General features: G+C 38.5%; 1 pseudogene; it reads left to right on the top strand.

Annotated features, from left to right (window-relative positions):
• Window positions 1-10166: 10166 nt before the first annotated feature.
• On the top strand, window positions 10167-13564 carry LOC112721662 (aspartic proteinase 36-like; annotated as a pseudogene).
• The last annotated feature ends 1933 nt before the right edge of the window (window positions 13565-15497 follow it).

Genomic DNA, 15497 nt, shown 5'->3' with positions numbered 1-15497 from the left:
AGTAGAGCACAAAGTCTTTTGGGCGGTAAAGGAATGCAACATGGGAATTGAAAGAGCCGGAGCTGAAAGAAAGTTGCAACTGCAAGAACTGGAAAGCCTTCGCCTAGAAGCTTATGAGAATTCAAGACTATACAAGGAGAAGATGAAGGCCGTACATGATCAGCACATCAAGAGGAAAGAGTTCCAACCTGGGGACTTAGTCCTCCTTTACAAATCTCGACTGAGGCTCATGCCAGGCAAGTTGAGATCGAGATGGGAAGGTCCATACAGAGTAGAGAAGGCCGAACCATACAAAGTTTATCACCTTAGCCATCCTTCAAGCTCTGAACTTATCAAAGTTAATGGACATCGTTTAAAGCTGTACCATGGCGAGAAGCGGAAGAAAGACAAGGAGCTCGAAGTCTTCCGCTTGGAAGATCCCCACATAGCCGAAGAATGAGCTAGTGGAGCGTCCAACTTACGGACGTTAAAGCAAAGTTCTAGGTGGGAGACAACCCACCATGGTATGATCGTTCTTTTCTCTATTTTTAGTTTTCTTATTCAATAACTCTTCTCTTCATTAGTACATTTCGTGCATCTACATTTACATACTCTTATTTTTATTTAAAAAAAATGTCACGCGAAGCGACCGCATCATTGACGCGTTCGCGTCGCAGGTGTTGGGAGAGACAATTAAAAATGAACAGAGAGTCATGCAGGAGCGTGGCTGGAGGTGTGCCAATGGCACAATTCGGCCCACGCGATCGCGTCGCTGACACGACCGCATCATATGGGATCAGTGGCCTCCCACGCGACCGCGTGCCCTACGCTGCCGCGTGACCAAGGAATTCGACGTAATAATGGTGCACAGCTGAAAGTTGTGCTAGAGTGGTGCTGGACTCGCGCTGGACGCGCAGTCTACTCACGCGACCGCGTGCCCCACGCGGCCGCGTCACATCCCAAAAATTGCCCACTCACGCGATCGCATGCCCATGCGATCGCGTCACCCAAAATTTTGCATTTAATGGTTTTGAACAGAGACTTGTACGAGTGCGAGGCTACCCTTGCGCCAATGGCATAAAACGGGTCACGCGATCGCGTGACCAACGCGACCGCGTCATTCACTTTAAGCGCAAGTCGCGCGACCGCGTGCCCCACGCGATCGCGTCGCTTGCGTCGCACAGCCTCCCTAATTCTGCCAACTATCTTATCTTTTTCTCCCCAAATCCTATTTTCTCTTTTTCTCCTTATTTCTTCTACCTTTCTTCCTCCCTACCTTCTTCCTTCTTTCTCACTTTTTACTTTCTCTCACCCCCATTAACAAGGTTTTTCTTTTCTTCTTCCCTCCTCACTTTTTTATTATTCTTCTTATTTTTATATGTTATCTTGTTTTCTTTTCTTTTTACCTTCATTGTTCTTATTTTCTTTTTCTTTCCTTTTCCTTTTTACTTGGTGTTATAAATTTAATTGAGTCATTATTTATAATTATATGCTTGTGGATTATTGTAAATTTGTTTGACAATTATATATTACTTTTTAAGGGATTACTTGCATGTTCAAATTATTATTTTCAAGAGCTTATTCTACATGCATGCTATGTGTTTGTGAAAAAGCCCATATAGCGTTATGAACTTCTCTACATTTTTCTACTCTAATATTCAATGCTTGCTTTTCACAAAATCCCTTTACTACTTTATTAATTGAATTTAATTGTCAATACTAACGTGATAGTTAGTTACGAGTGATAACATATTTAAATTGGACATTGAATGCTTGATCTACGCTACTCATGCCTTTGCCTGCATGCCAATAAACCCCTTGCATTTACTTGTCCCTATATGCCCTTACTATGTTTCCATTGATGACTTTTCCATGTCGTCCAGACCATGTGTTAACATCATTCTTCTTTATTGTGCATTGTTTATCACTTACACCACCCTCTTCCTTGCTCTATTCCTTTCAATTTATTTTACTTTCTCTTCCCTTTTTCAGGATGGCCACTAAAAAAAGGAAAGGAGAAAGCTACTCCCAAAAAACTAGCAAGAAGAGGTACAAAAAGAGCATTAGTGGCAGAACACTCTTCAACTGCAGTAAAGCCCTCAACAAAGAAAATTAAGAGGATCATAAAGGTTGATGATAAAGAAAGAGCCTTCCCAGCAAAGGACACTGCGCGATTTTCCAATCGCTACTGTGAGCAGATGTTCCCCATCCTGGCAGAAAGGAATTACAACAACGAATACCTTCTTCTCCTCCCGCCTAATATTGCTACCTTCGTTGAGCCGCAAATTGCCCGAAGACAATGGGGTTTCCTACAGAGACAGCCAAGGCAGGTCAATCTTTCTTGGGTAGTCGAGTTCTACTCCAATTTCCACTTGCCCACTCTGCAGTCTGTCTATGTTCGTCAGAAACATGTCCCCATTACAGAAGAAGCCATTCAGAAAGCTCTAAGTCTTTCCACTATTCCAGAAGGATTGGACGCCTTTCAAGAAGCTGCACTCAAGCGCCAGATGTACCAATTTGACTGGGACGCTGTTCTCAGAGTTATCGCATTACCTGGCAGCAGATGGATCTACGGATACCATCGTACCCGCCCTAAGGGAATATCGGCTTCAGCACTTACCTTGGAGGCTCGCGTATGGGCACAGATCATGTCCCATGACGTCTTCCCGAGCACTCACGAGTCCTCCTTCACTGCGGACATGGCCGTTCTACTATGGTGCATCCTTACAAACCAACCTCTGAATCTACCAAGACATATCCGGAATGCTATGGAACACATACAAATTGCGGACAACTTACCTTTTCCCGCCCTAGTCTCAGATCTTGTCTCAGCAGCCGGAGTCTCCTACAGAGCTGGCGACACCAAAGCCATGCTTCCACGAGATGATCAGTATGTCCCCAACGGGAAGTACCTTAGACTTCCAGCAGCCACTACCAGCCAGCCTACTGAACCAGTTGAAGATATTCCTTCTTCAACACCACAAGCACCCACAACAACCCAACTGCTCCAGCAGATACTTGAAAAGTTAGATCGGCATGAACAGAAAGCTAAGCTGAGATAGCACCGTAACAAGCGCCGATTCATATACCTCAAGGAGCTGATCATGAGAAAATTCAAGGACTCAAGACACCCCGGAATCCACTTCTTTTACCAGCACAGGGAGCCATGATGGTCTCGACTGTGGAGATACTACTACCAGTCCACCTTTGTTCTTGACAGATGGCACCGAGGACGGTGCAAAGCCTTAAGTGTGGGGAGGTCGGTCAGTACCTGACTTCCGGAGGTAATTTCTCTTCCCTATACACCAATAAATTAGGATATTTAGTTAGTTTTTCTTTTGTAGAATAGGATAAATTGCATAGTAATAGATTAGTTGCATGCATGTTCTGATTGATTGAAAAGACAATAAGTTTCTTCTAAGACTCTATCTTTGGAACAAAATTTCACTAATTTTAATTAAAACTTTTATGTTAAATTTGCTTGAAGTTGTATTTGGAACATGATTTTTGAGCTAAAGAACACACAACCTGTGAGATTTGAGCCTTTATGAATGGTTACATTATTTTACCATAATTATTTTATTCTTGTGTGTTTACTTCTCTATGATTGTAATCTATATTTTGTTTCATCTTATATGTCCAATGTTTATTATATTTACATGCTTGCATATGATTGAGGCCATTATTTGTTCAGCTTACTTATCCAAAATAATCCTACCCTTTCAATTACCTTTGTTAGCTACTTTGAGCCTTTGAATCCCATTTGTTCTATATTTTACCACATTACTAGCCTTAAGCGGAAAAAAATTATATATCCCAAATTGAATCTTTGGTTAGCTTAAGATAGAATTGTGTGTGTTATTTAAGTATGGGAAATTGTGGGAACAAAGGATAATAAAGGAATGAGGATAATATAATGGGAATTTGGATACCTACTCATGTGAAACTATAAGAATAAAAAATCTATGTGCATTGATAAGCTATGTTTATGTTTATGTTTATGTTAAAAAAAATCCAAAAATATTCAATAAATAAATAAGGGGACAAAATTACCCCAATGTTAGATTAAGAATTCAAAAATCAATGCATGTATGATAAAATCAAAATGAAAAGTTGAAACATGAGTATGGAATGTGAAAGGAAAATTCTAGGTAGCTAGGTGTGAATTCTATGTTATATAGAATATATATAGATTATGTTAAAGCTTGGGTTAATTAAAGATTCAATTTATAAGCTTACTTAGCCATATATGTATCCTTACCCTTACCTTGACCCCATTACAACCTTGAAAAAACCTCATGATGTTTGCATTGGTATATTAAATGTTGTTGATTGGTTAGGAGAAGAACAAAAATTAGAGAGCGTGATTAGAGAAAAATAGAGTGATTACCCTATATACTAGAGAGATTAGAGTGTACATACTTCATCAGTGAGGGTTCCATGCTTGAATTTCTATGTTCCCTGCTTTCATGAGCTATCTTCTTGTACTTTTATCTGTTCTTACTGTATAAAAATTGAGTTAGTGGAATTTGATTTGTAATTATTTTGAAGAGCTTACTTACTTTTGATCAAGTGGACAAAAATCATACAGCTGCATTCATATATATAGGTTGCATTGCATTGCATAGGTTTTACATGTTCTTACTCATTTATTTTATCTCCTTCAACTAAGCATGAGGACATGCTAATGTTTAAGTGTGGGGAGGTTGATAAACCACTATTTTATGGTTTATATTGTGTTTAATTGTGTGGTTTTATCATGATCTTTGCCCACTTATTCATTAAATAAGCATGCATTTATATTTCCTTCCTAAAGTTATTGCATGATTGAAAATTTGCTTCCTAGAGACTTTTAATTATGTATTTTATTTCCCCTTTATTCCATTCGATGCCGTGATCTGTGTGTTAAGTGTTTCAGGCTTTATAGGGCATGAATGAGTTGGAGATTGGGAAGGAAGCTTGCAAAAATGGAAGGAACACAAGAAATTGAGGAGATGACCAGCAAGAAGCGACGCGGCCGCATGGATGACGCGACCGCGCGGAGAAGAGCAAATCGCAGTGACTAACACCAATCCTCCCAAGAGTGGATTGGAACCTGTGGATAGAACAGCATTCCAACTTGTTTGACTTTCCCTTACTTAGTAAGGGACAACTAAACACAATAAATCTCAATTGTCAATTAATCTTGAGAGTACTGCAATAAGAATAGGGCTTCCGTCTAATCAACTCCCAGTCAAGGCTTTTATTTATATTTGTATACATTCTCTAATTTAATTTTCTGTCATTCAACTCAAACCTTTTTGAAAACCTTCTAATTAATAAAATAGCACACTTTCCTGCAACTCGTTCGGAGACGACCTGGGATTCATACTCCCAGTATTTTAATTTTAATTTCTGTGACGCCCCTTTTTAAATTGATAAGCGGATTTCTGGTTGGTTGAAAACTATACTGGCAACGCATAATTTATAATCATTCTTAACTCGCCAATTTCCGCCGGCATCAAGGCTACTGCCTGACTTCCTACCGCAAGGTACAATACGAGTGGTTCTTCCTCTCGTGGTCGAGTTAGGATAGGTGGTCGTCCCAGGAAATTTTTGAAATCCTGGAAGGCTTGCTCGCATTCCATTGTCCATTCGAACTTCTTTCCTTTCCTTAAAGTGGCATAGAAGGGGAGAGATCTTATCGCTGATCCCACTAAGAATCTGGATAAGGCTGCCAATCTCCCGTTGAGTTGTTGTACCTCTCTGACACAAGTTGGGCTCTTCATGTTGAGTATGGCCTGGCATTTGTCCGGATTTGCTTCAATTCCTCTTTGTGTGAGCATGAAACCTAAGAATTTGCCCGCTTCTACTGCAAAGGTGCATTTTGCGGGATTGAGTCGCATGTCATGCTTCCTTATAGTGTCGAACACTTGAGCCAAGTCGGACAGTAATGTCTCTTTGTTTTGTGTCTTTATTAACATATCGTCCACGTAGACTTCTATGATTTTTATGATATGATTTGAAAAGACTTTATTCATTAGCCTTTGATAAGTAGCTCCCGCATTCTTGAGACCGAAAGGCATCACAATGTAGCAGTAATTTTTGGTGTCAAAAACGAGGTCTTTTCTTGATCTGGTGGATACATGGGGATTTGGTTGTATCCGGAATATGCATCCATAAACAAGAGGTATCTATATCCGGATGAAGCATCTACCAGAGCGTCGATACTTGGGAGTGGGTAAGGATCTTTTGGGCAGGCTTTGTTGAGATCGGTATAGTCGGTGCACATTCACCATTTCCCATTTGATTTTTTCACCAAGACGACATTAGCTAGCCATAGTGGGTACTTGACTTCTCTTATAAATCCTGCCTCCAGTAGTGCTTGTACCTGTTCTTCCACAGCTTGGGATTGTTTTGGTCCAAGTTTTCTTCGTCTCTACTGTACCGGCCGAGATCCTGGATAGACCGTCAACTTGTGACACATTAGCTTGGGGTCTATGCCTGGCATGTCTGTAGCTTTCCATGCGAAGAGATCGACATTATCTCGTAAGAACTGTACTAGTAATTCTTTTGCGTCTCCCTTCAGGATCGTGCCAATATTAGTTGTTTTGTCCGAGGTATCTTCGATCTGAACTTTCTCTATTTCTCCTTCGGGCTGTGGATGGAGTTCTTCTCGTCTCTGAACTCCACCAAGCTCAATTGTATGGAACTCTTCTCTTCTGCCTCTGAGGTTTAGACTTTCGTTATAACAGCGGCGTGCCATCTTTTGATCTGCTTTTATCATAGCTATCCCTTCTGTAGTTGGGAATTTCATGCATAGATGTGGAGTTGAGACTATTGCACCGAGTTGATTTAGTGTTGTCCGACCTATTAGGGCATTGTAAGCTGAACTCACGTCGACCACGATGTAGTATATCTTGAGTGTTCTGGATTGGTTCCCTTTTCCGAAAGTTGTATGTAGTGACACGTATCCCAGCGGTTGTACTGGGGTATCTCCCAGTCTGAACAGGCTGTTAGGGTATGCTCTAAGCTCCTTTTCTTCTAAGCCGAGCTTGTCGAAGGCAGTTTTGAATAAGATGTTGGCGGAGCTCCCTTGGTCTATTAATGTGCGGTGGAGATTGGCGTTTGCCAGTATGATGGTGATGACCATGGGGTCGTCGTGTCCTGAGATGATACCGGATGCGTCTTCTTTGGTGAATGTGATTGCAGGGATGTTGGGTGCTTCCTTCTTTCCTTCGACATGATATACTTCTTTGAGATATCTTTTGCGGGATGATTTGGAGATTCCTCCTCCTACAAATCCTCCGTGTATCATATGGACATGTCTTTCTGGCGTACGAAGTGATCGCTCGATTCGTCCGACATCTTCATCCCTTCTTCTCTTTCTTTGATCATCATCTCGGGTGACCAGAAACCGATCTAGTTTTCCTTCTCTCACTAATTTTTCTATGATGTTTTTTAAGTCAAAGCATTCGTTGGTGGAATGCCCTCGGACTCGGTGATATTCACAGTATTCGTTCCGATTTCCTCCTCCTCTTTTGCCTTTGAGTGGTCGAGCTGGGGGTATCTTTTCCGTATGGCAGACTTCTTTGTAGACATCTACCAGGGATACCCTAAGAGGGGTGTAATTGTGATATTTTTTAATTTTCTCCCCTTGTCGATCTTCCTTCTTTTTGGATTCTTTATCTTTGTCTCGGTAGGAGAATCCGGATTTTGAGGTTTCTCCCAACCGAGAGTTTTCTTCCATGTTGATATATTTTTTCGCTCGCTCCTGCACCTCATCCAGAGATGTGGGATATTTCTTCGATATAGATTGGCTAAAAGGTCCCTCTCGTAGGCCATTGATGAGGCCCATGATGGCGGCCTCTATTGGCAAGCTTTGTATGTCTAGGCATGTTTTATTGAATCTCTCCACGTAGTTGCGAAGACTTTCCCGATCTCCTTGCCTGATTCCTAGTAGACTGGGGGCGTGCTTGACCTTGTCTTTTTGGATGGAGAATCTGGCCAGGAATTTTTTGGCTAGGTCGTCAAAGCTTGAGATGGACTTAGGAGGTAAGTTGTCGAACCATCTAATTGCTGTCTTCGTGAGGGTCGTTGGAAAAGCTTTGCAGCGAACAGCGTCCGAGGCGTCGGTGAAGTACATTCTACTTCTGAAGTTGCTGAGGTGATGGTTGGGATCTGTGGTGCCATCATACAGAGTCATATCCGGGAGTTTGAAGTCCTTAGGAATTTTAGTTTTCATGATGTCCCTAGTGAATGGATCTTGATCTTTGCGTGAATTGTCCTCAGGGGTGGTCCGGGTAGCCTTTGCTTTGAGATCGGCTTCGAGTTGTAGGATTTTATCTTCTAGCTCTCGACGTCGCCTTACCTCTCTTTGTAGATCCTTGCCAACTTCTCGTTGATGCTGGCTTTCTTTTTCAAGTTGCTTTAAACGATTTTGAAGTGCTTCTATTACTCCTGGATTTGATGAGTTTTTGTCTCCGTTAGATTCTGGAGTATCTTTTGGTGTAGCATCCGTGTTTTTGTGCGGTGTTCTAACCTCCAGATCTGAATCGTGGTCGTTGTCATGGTCGTCCGCCATGGGATGGGATGACTTCCAAGTTCCCCGACAACGGTGCCAATGTTCCGAGGGTTACCTGAAACTGTAGGTTGATCTCGGATGAGATCTTCCGTACTGGTCGGAGATGACGTGTCTGGCTGGCTGGTAGCGGCCGAAGCTGTTGTGTCCGACTTGTTGGACTGGCCGCACTTCTGATCCTTGGTCACCGGAGGGTGGGGGGTACCTGCAAGAGACTCCGATGCTTAAGTTAGCACGGGTATTAAGCAGGTTTATTGTAGAATCAGAGTATGAGTTATACCTGGGTGCTCCAGTGTATTTATAGTGGTTGTAGAGTGACCTTTCTAGATAAGATAAGTTAGTTATCTTATCTTATCTTTATCTTTGAGTTGTGGTAAGGTTATCTTCAAGGGAACCGCCTTTATCTCTATAGGCTTGGACTGCCTTTGGATTTGGGTCATGTTCCTCTATTTGGGCCCTTTACTGGGCTTTTCTGTCGATTTGACCGACTTCTTTTGAGAAGAGGTCGGATAGCCTGACCTGAAGAGGTCGGTCGCTTTATTGTTGATCATCCCGGATCGGATAGCTCGAACCAGGGTGTGAACAAGATCCAAATCGACAAACAACCTTCAATCAAAGTTTAATTTGTTTGTCACTTAAGCAAACCCAATAAAAACTGAGAGTATTTAAACCTCGGGTCATCTCTCAAAGGAATTGTCAGGAAGTGTTCATGTTATTGCACTACAAGAATAATTAGTTTTAGCGACAAACTTTTAGCGGCAACAATACAATGGCCGCTATTTTTTTATTTAAGTTATGTTTTTGTGGCTATTATATATTTTTCATTAATATTATATATTATAATGGCAATTATTACTATTGCCCACTAAAAATATAAGGAAAACTATTTTTAATAAAAAAATTTTAGTAGCCACACTACTATGGCTGGTATTACTTTTATCAAAATATAAGAAAAATTATCTTTAATGAAAAATTTTCAGTGGCCATTATACTATGGCTGGTATTATTTTTATTAAAATAATTTATTCATAACAATTAGTAAAAAAAACAAAACCCACGGACACCTACTACCTCACCAGTCACCTGTTTTCTCTTACTCTCTAAGAAACCTAGCCCTAAACCCAGCCACCATCACCATCCCTCATCGCCAAACTCTTCTCCTTCGGTAGAGGGTGTTGTCGCCGCCGGCGGGACAGAAAGTGGGTGCCGTTAAACTCTTCTCATCACCGAACTCTTCTCAGTTCTCATCGTTCCTCTTCTCATCGCCGTCGCACAAAGGAAGCGTTGATCCCGTGGCGTTGCCATCGCGAAGGTTGCTCAGTCGGTTGTCGTGTTTTTGAGCTCTCCCTCTCTCTCTCTCTCCTTCCCCCCCTCTCTCTCTCTCTCTCTCTCTCTCTCTGAGGTCAACATGCACTCTTCGAGCTCACTTTCTTTCCTCCATCGTTGTCACTTCCGATTCCTCCGTCACCATCACTTGCCTTCCTCCTTCGCTGCCGGTAAGCATTGCTGCTTCAATTTAATTTTGCTTGTTTTGTACTTTTGTTAATAATACGAGTTTCTAGATTTTCTAATTTCTGTTTGAGTTTGTTAATTTTTGCTTATTCTGAGATACTAGATTTCTGAAATAATGGTTGAATTGAATGATTACTCGTCGTCGAATGTTCCTTTCTTTTTCTCTTCTAAATCTAGATTTTGGTCTGCACAACCTTGGTTTCAGTCAGTATGGTTAATTTTGTTTATTATGAGATTGTTGACAGCAACAATGGTGAGGTATCTGGTTTAGTGCTGTATCGAATTTCTGTACTTGTTCTTTCTTGTTTGAGGTTTCCTGGTGTTGCTTGAAAGTCTTAAGAACATGGACTCTGTGAAAGGATGTAGTGATCAAAGTGGATTGCAAATTCTATAAATTATTTGGAGTTATGAGTGGTTGTTGACTTTTGACTATAATGGAAGGTCTCACTCTGAAGTCAAAGTATATGATACCACTGCTTTAAGGGTAGCTTATTTTGATGTTGATGAGTACAATGTTGATGAGTATGATGTTTTGCTAATTATGATTTATTCCTATATTTGGTTGTTGCAAGAGATAGAGATAATTTAGTAGAGACCAAGACAGCAGAAGTATCTAACTTTCTTGATATGTTGAGGAGTGTTTCTGAATATAATGAAGGGTCTAGTACAAGTACACCATCACGCACTGATTGAAAAGCATGCTATCTACACTATAACTATTCTATATTTTTGTTGTCCATTCTTTTAGATCTAGAACTTGAAATCAGTCATTTGCATTGTTGTAATTTTACTTCTTTAAATAGATAAAATAGGATAATGATGAATTCTTTTCTTTGTTACAGGTTTATGCCTTTCATGGGAGACACCTCTTTATAACAAATGGTAAGAATCATGGTACAATATGTGCTTTAGAATCATGGGAGGCTATATTGCACTATTATCTGTTTGAGTACTATCAAGATGACTTGGTAGTTATTCTTTTGAATTCGGTATGCGCTTAGACCCTTCTCTCTTTATTTCTTCTTTTGTCTTTTCTTTAAGGAAGTTAATTCCAATGTAGATCCAAGTTTTAAGACACTTATGCTTAATGCTTATTGCTTAATTTGCTTTTAGGTTTCTGACTCAAAAAGCATCACTGGCTTCAATATTGATGTAATTCCTGATGTCAAGGATGCTGTGAGAATTGATGTGGTTGGAGACTTCACTTTGCAGAAGGTGACACCCGAAAGAAGTTACTTTCGGTGAGTTTTTAGTCAGTACTTAAGAAGTTACTTCAATGGAGTAAGCAAAAAGCTTGGAAATTTTTTCTTTATACCTACATTCCATATGCTTAAGGTTTCTTTCTCTATGAAGCCTTATGATGTAGGTAATTGTGTTCATAGGTAATTGTGTATGATAAATTAACTTGATATACTTAAATAGGTCCTCTATTTTTTATTTTTCCATCCTTCCAATTTAACATGAGATTTTGATTTTTTAAGGTGTGGTGCTAGACAGTCTGGAGATATAAGCTCATCAAATGAAGAAAGCACTTGATGGAATACTTGGATTTGGAAAAGCTGATTCTTCATTGATTTCACAACTTGCTTCTTCTGGCAAAGTGAAAAAGATATTTGCTCATTGTTTAAATGGAGTAAATGGAGGTGGTATTTTTGCTATTGGGCATGTTGTGCAGCTTAAAGTGAATGTGACTCGATTATTACAAGACCAGTATGTCATTTATCAAATATACTATGTTTGGTGTTATAAATTGCTCATTTAGGATAATTTTGTTTTTTAACATGTGAAAGGTTTTCCAGACTTGGATACTAAGTCTTTATTCTTCTGTTTATGATATTTCCTTTTCAAAAATCCATATTTTGAGATATCTGACATGGGAAAAAAATTAGGCCTTATTACAATGTCAATATGACAGGGGGTTCAAGTTGGTCATACTTTTCTTAGTCTATCAACAGATGCATCTCAACAAGGGGACAGAAAAGAGACAATAATTGACAGTGGCACAACCTTGGCCTATCTACCTGAAGCAATTTATGAGCCACTAGTGTTTAAGGTATATAAGAGTTTCATTGTTTTGAGAAACTTTATGTTACAACTTTGTGTATTTTAATTTAAATTGCATTCTTGGGATAGATAATTACTCAATAACCTGACTTAAAAGTCCAGACTCTCCATGACGAGTATACATGCTTTTAGTACACTGGAAGGTATGACGCATTAATATGCATTGGCTCATCCTTCTACAGTATTAGTGCTTTGACGGGATTTTATCATAATCTTATCTTTCTTGAGTACACATCTAAAAATAAAATGTTTATGCATTCATGTTCTGCTTATATATGGTGTTCTGCTATTGGATGGAACAACATATGCACTATGAAAATCCTTTGTTTGGTGGCTAGATTTGAAAGGAAGGGCCTATAGTGGGAGTGGTTTTGAAGATGTTATGTATAATACTTATATAAGTTAAATACTAACATGGCCTATCTACAGGGTAACTTCTGGTGCATTGGTTGGCAAAACAGTAGGACTCAGTCCAGAGATAACAAGAATATGACTTTACTGGGTGGTATTTTTCTTAAAAACATTTGCCCTTGCCAACTTTATGATTATTACTATTATGCTTAGTAATGTCTGAATTTCAACAATACTTTTCATTTATCTATTGCAGATTTGGTGCTTTCAAATAAACTTGTCATTTACAACCTTAAAAGTCAAGTTATTGGGTGGACCGAGTACAACTGTGAGTATCATTTTTTGGTTTTTTGGTTTTTCATACTTTGAGAAATGACAACTGTTTGCAAGTCATTTAGGTTTGGGTTAGAATTGGTAATAAAATTACAGGATTTCAATTTTAATTCAAAATTGACTTCTTACATGTAATAATATCATTTTTGTTGCATGATGGGTTCTTCAAGCATTAAAGTGAGGAATGAGCGTACTGCCACAGTTCATTTAGTTGGTTCCCACTATATTTCTACTAATCGGGTGATGATGACCTTATTTCTAATTGCAGTTCTTCACAAGTTGATTTATTGAAATGGAGCAATTAATATAAATATATATAATATTGTTATAGGCTGTGGCTTCAATGACGAAAAATGATCAACTTAGCAAGGTCTTGGAGGAACCATTGTATGTTAGAGTTCATCAAGCTCTTTATAGCAGTAATAGTGGACCAAATACTATGGAAAGGGAGGATCTTACCTAAGTTACAAGCATTCCTTCTGCTGATGATCTTGTACGAAGTAAACACGACGGCGGAGAATATATATGCCGTCAGGATAGAGCCGATCAACATACAAATAATTTCAATACGAATGAGATTATAGAAGCAGATAATAAAGAGATTGTACAAATAATTTGCATTGGGTGTGGGGAAATCCATGAGTTATTGATAAGTGTGCTCCTCTCTCTTGGAAATTTTCTTCATTATTTTGGCCTTGTATCTTTTTTAAGGGAAATTTGTGTATAAATATTTTGAATTTAATGAAATATTTTATTTTATAGTAATTAATTTTAGTATATTTATATTATGTACAATAATAATAATTGTTAGTAAAAATAATTTGAAATTTTAAAAAAGGATAGGTTATTATTTCTAAAAGATTGAGTGTAATTAAAAAAGTTAAGATTTTAGCGGCAATAATAATGGCAACTAAAAGTGAATAATATTGCAATTTTAGAATTATTTTTAGTGGCTATATAAATTGCCGGTAAAATGGGTTTTGGAGGCAATAGTAATGGCTATTAAAAGTGAATAATATTGCAATCTTAGAATTACTTTTGGTGGCCATATAAATTGCCAAGAAAATGGTCGCTAAAAGTTATATACTTTTTGCGGCCATTAAAACAGTCTTTACCGGCAAATGTTATAATTGCCACTAAAACCTTTAGCGACAAAGCATAAGACGACTAATGTCTAATTACCGGTAAATGTATTAGTGGCTATTTTTATTGCCGCTAAAAGCAAAATAAATGGCCGCTAAAAGTGATTTTTCTAGTAGTGTTGGTTATGAGGTATATTTTGGGATTTTTGGGTTTGATGAGCAAGAAATTAAAACCAACAATTAAAGAAATATAAATTCTAAAAGGCTACTCATAGCAAGGATCAAGAGTCAAGGTTTCCTATCTTGGACCATTGACCATAACATATGATGATTACAAAGGATTAATTCTATGTAGTTATTCTCTAACAATTGAAGGAAAGTCAAGTGGACATAATTGGTCCTAAAACCAATTAACAACCCTAAATCACCAATGGAACTGGATATCAATAATCTCAAGGGACATAAGTCCTCAATCAAGAGGCAAGAGTACCAAAATCTACTCTAAAAACCAACCAAGCATTTTATCAAACAATTGGAAGGCACTAAAAGAAAAGCATGGTAAAATAGCAAGAAAAATAAATTCTAAAATTACCAAAAGCAAGAAAGCAACAATAATAACTCAATCAATCAATAAGAAACATATAACCTCAAATTGCATTAAATAGAAATCAAAATCAACAAAGGTTCATAAACATAAAAGTGACTAAAATAAGAAATTAACAAGAAGAATTAAAAGAACAAAGATGTAGCAACAAGAAATTAAAAGGAGAAGTAAATGAAAACAAGAATTAAACCTAAATCTAAGAAAAATCCAACATAATTCTATCCTAATTCTAGAGAGAAGAGAGAGCTTCTTTCTCTAGAATATAACCTAAAGCATGTTACTAAACTATCCTAATTGCTCTCCCCTTGTTTTCTCTTGAATTTTGCTTGAAATAGCTTTAGAAATGAGTTGAATTGGGCTTCTGCAGTCCCAAAAATCGCCCCCATCGTGTTTCATTAATGAAGTCATGTGCTGCTTGTCACGTGTACGCGTGGGTCACACGTACACGTCGCTTGTTGAATTCTGGTCACGAGTACGCTTGGGTCACATGTACACCTCGCATGGAAGATTTCCAAAACTTCATTTCTTCATGAATTCTCCATTTTTACATACTTTTTCTTTATTCCTTCAGTCCAATCTTTGCCTTCTAAACATGAAATCACTCAACACACATATCAAGGCATTGAATGGAGTTAAAGTGAATTAAATTATCAATTTTATGGCCTAAAGCATGTTTTTAATCATTAAGCACAATTTAGGGAGAATTACAAAACCATGCTATTTCATTGAATAAATGTGAAAAAAGTTGAGAAAATCTACCTAATTTAATACAAAATAAACCACAAAATTGGAGTTTATCAATGACATTACTCTGCAAAACAAAAAATCACAAAGAATGAAACACACATCCGAGGTAATAAATGCCCTAATAGAATACCCGAGAAAGATATAAAACATGGAACAAGAGAACTCGAGACAGGTAACAAAAAATCCATCGCTATCTCCTACGAACACTTCTAACTTAGGCAATGGAATGTCTTTGCAAGAAGCCTTCCTGGCCTGGTGTGGACAC

This window comes from Arachis hypogaea, chromosome 11 (assembly GCF_003086295.3).
Source record: "Arachis hypogaea cultivar Tifrunner chromosome 11, arahy.Tifrunner.gnm2.J5K5, whole genome shotgun sequence".
NCBI classification, from domain to species: Eukaryota; Viridiplantae; Streptophyta; class Magnoliopsida; order Fabales; family Fabaceae; genus Arachis; species Arachis hypogaea.
The sequence above is the reverse complement of the archived record's forward strand: the minus strand, read 5'-3'. Positions and strand labels throughout refer to the sequence as shown.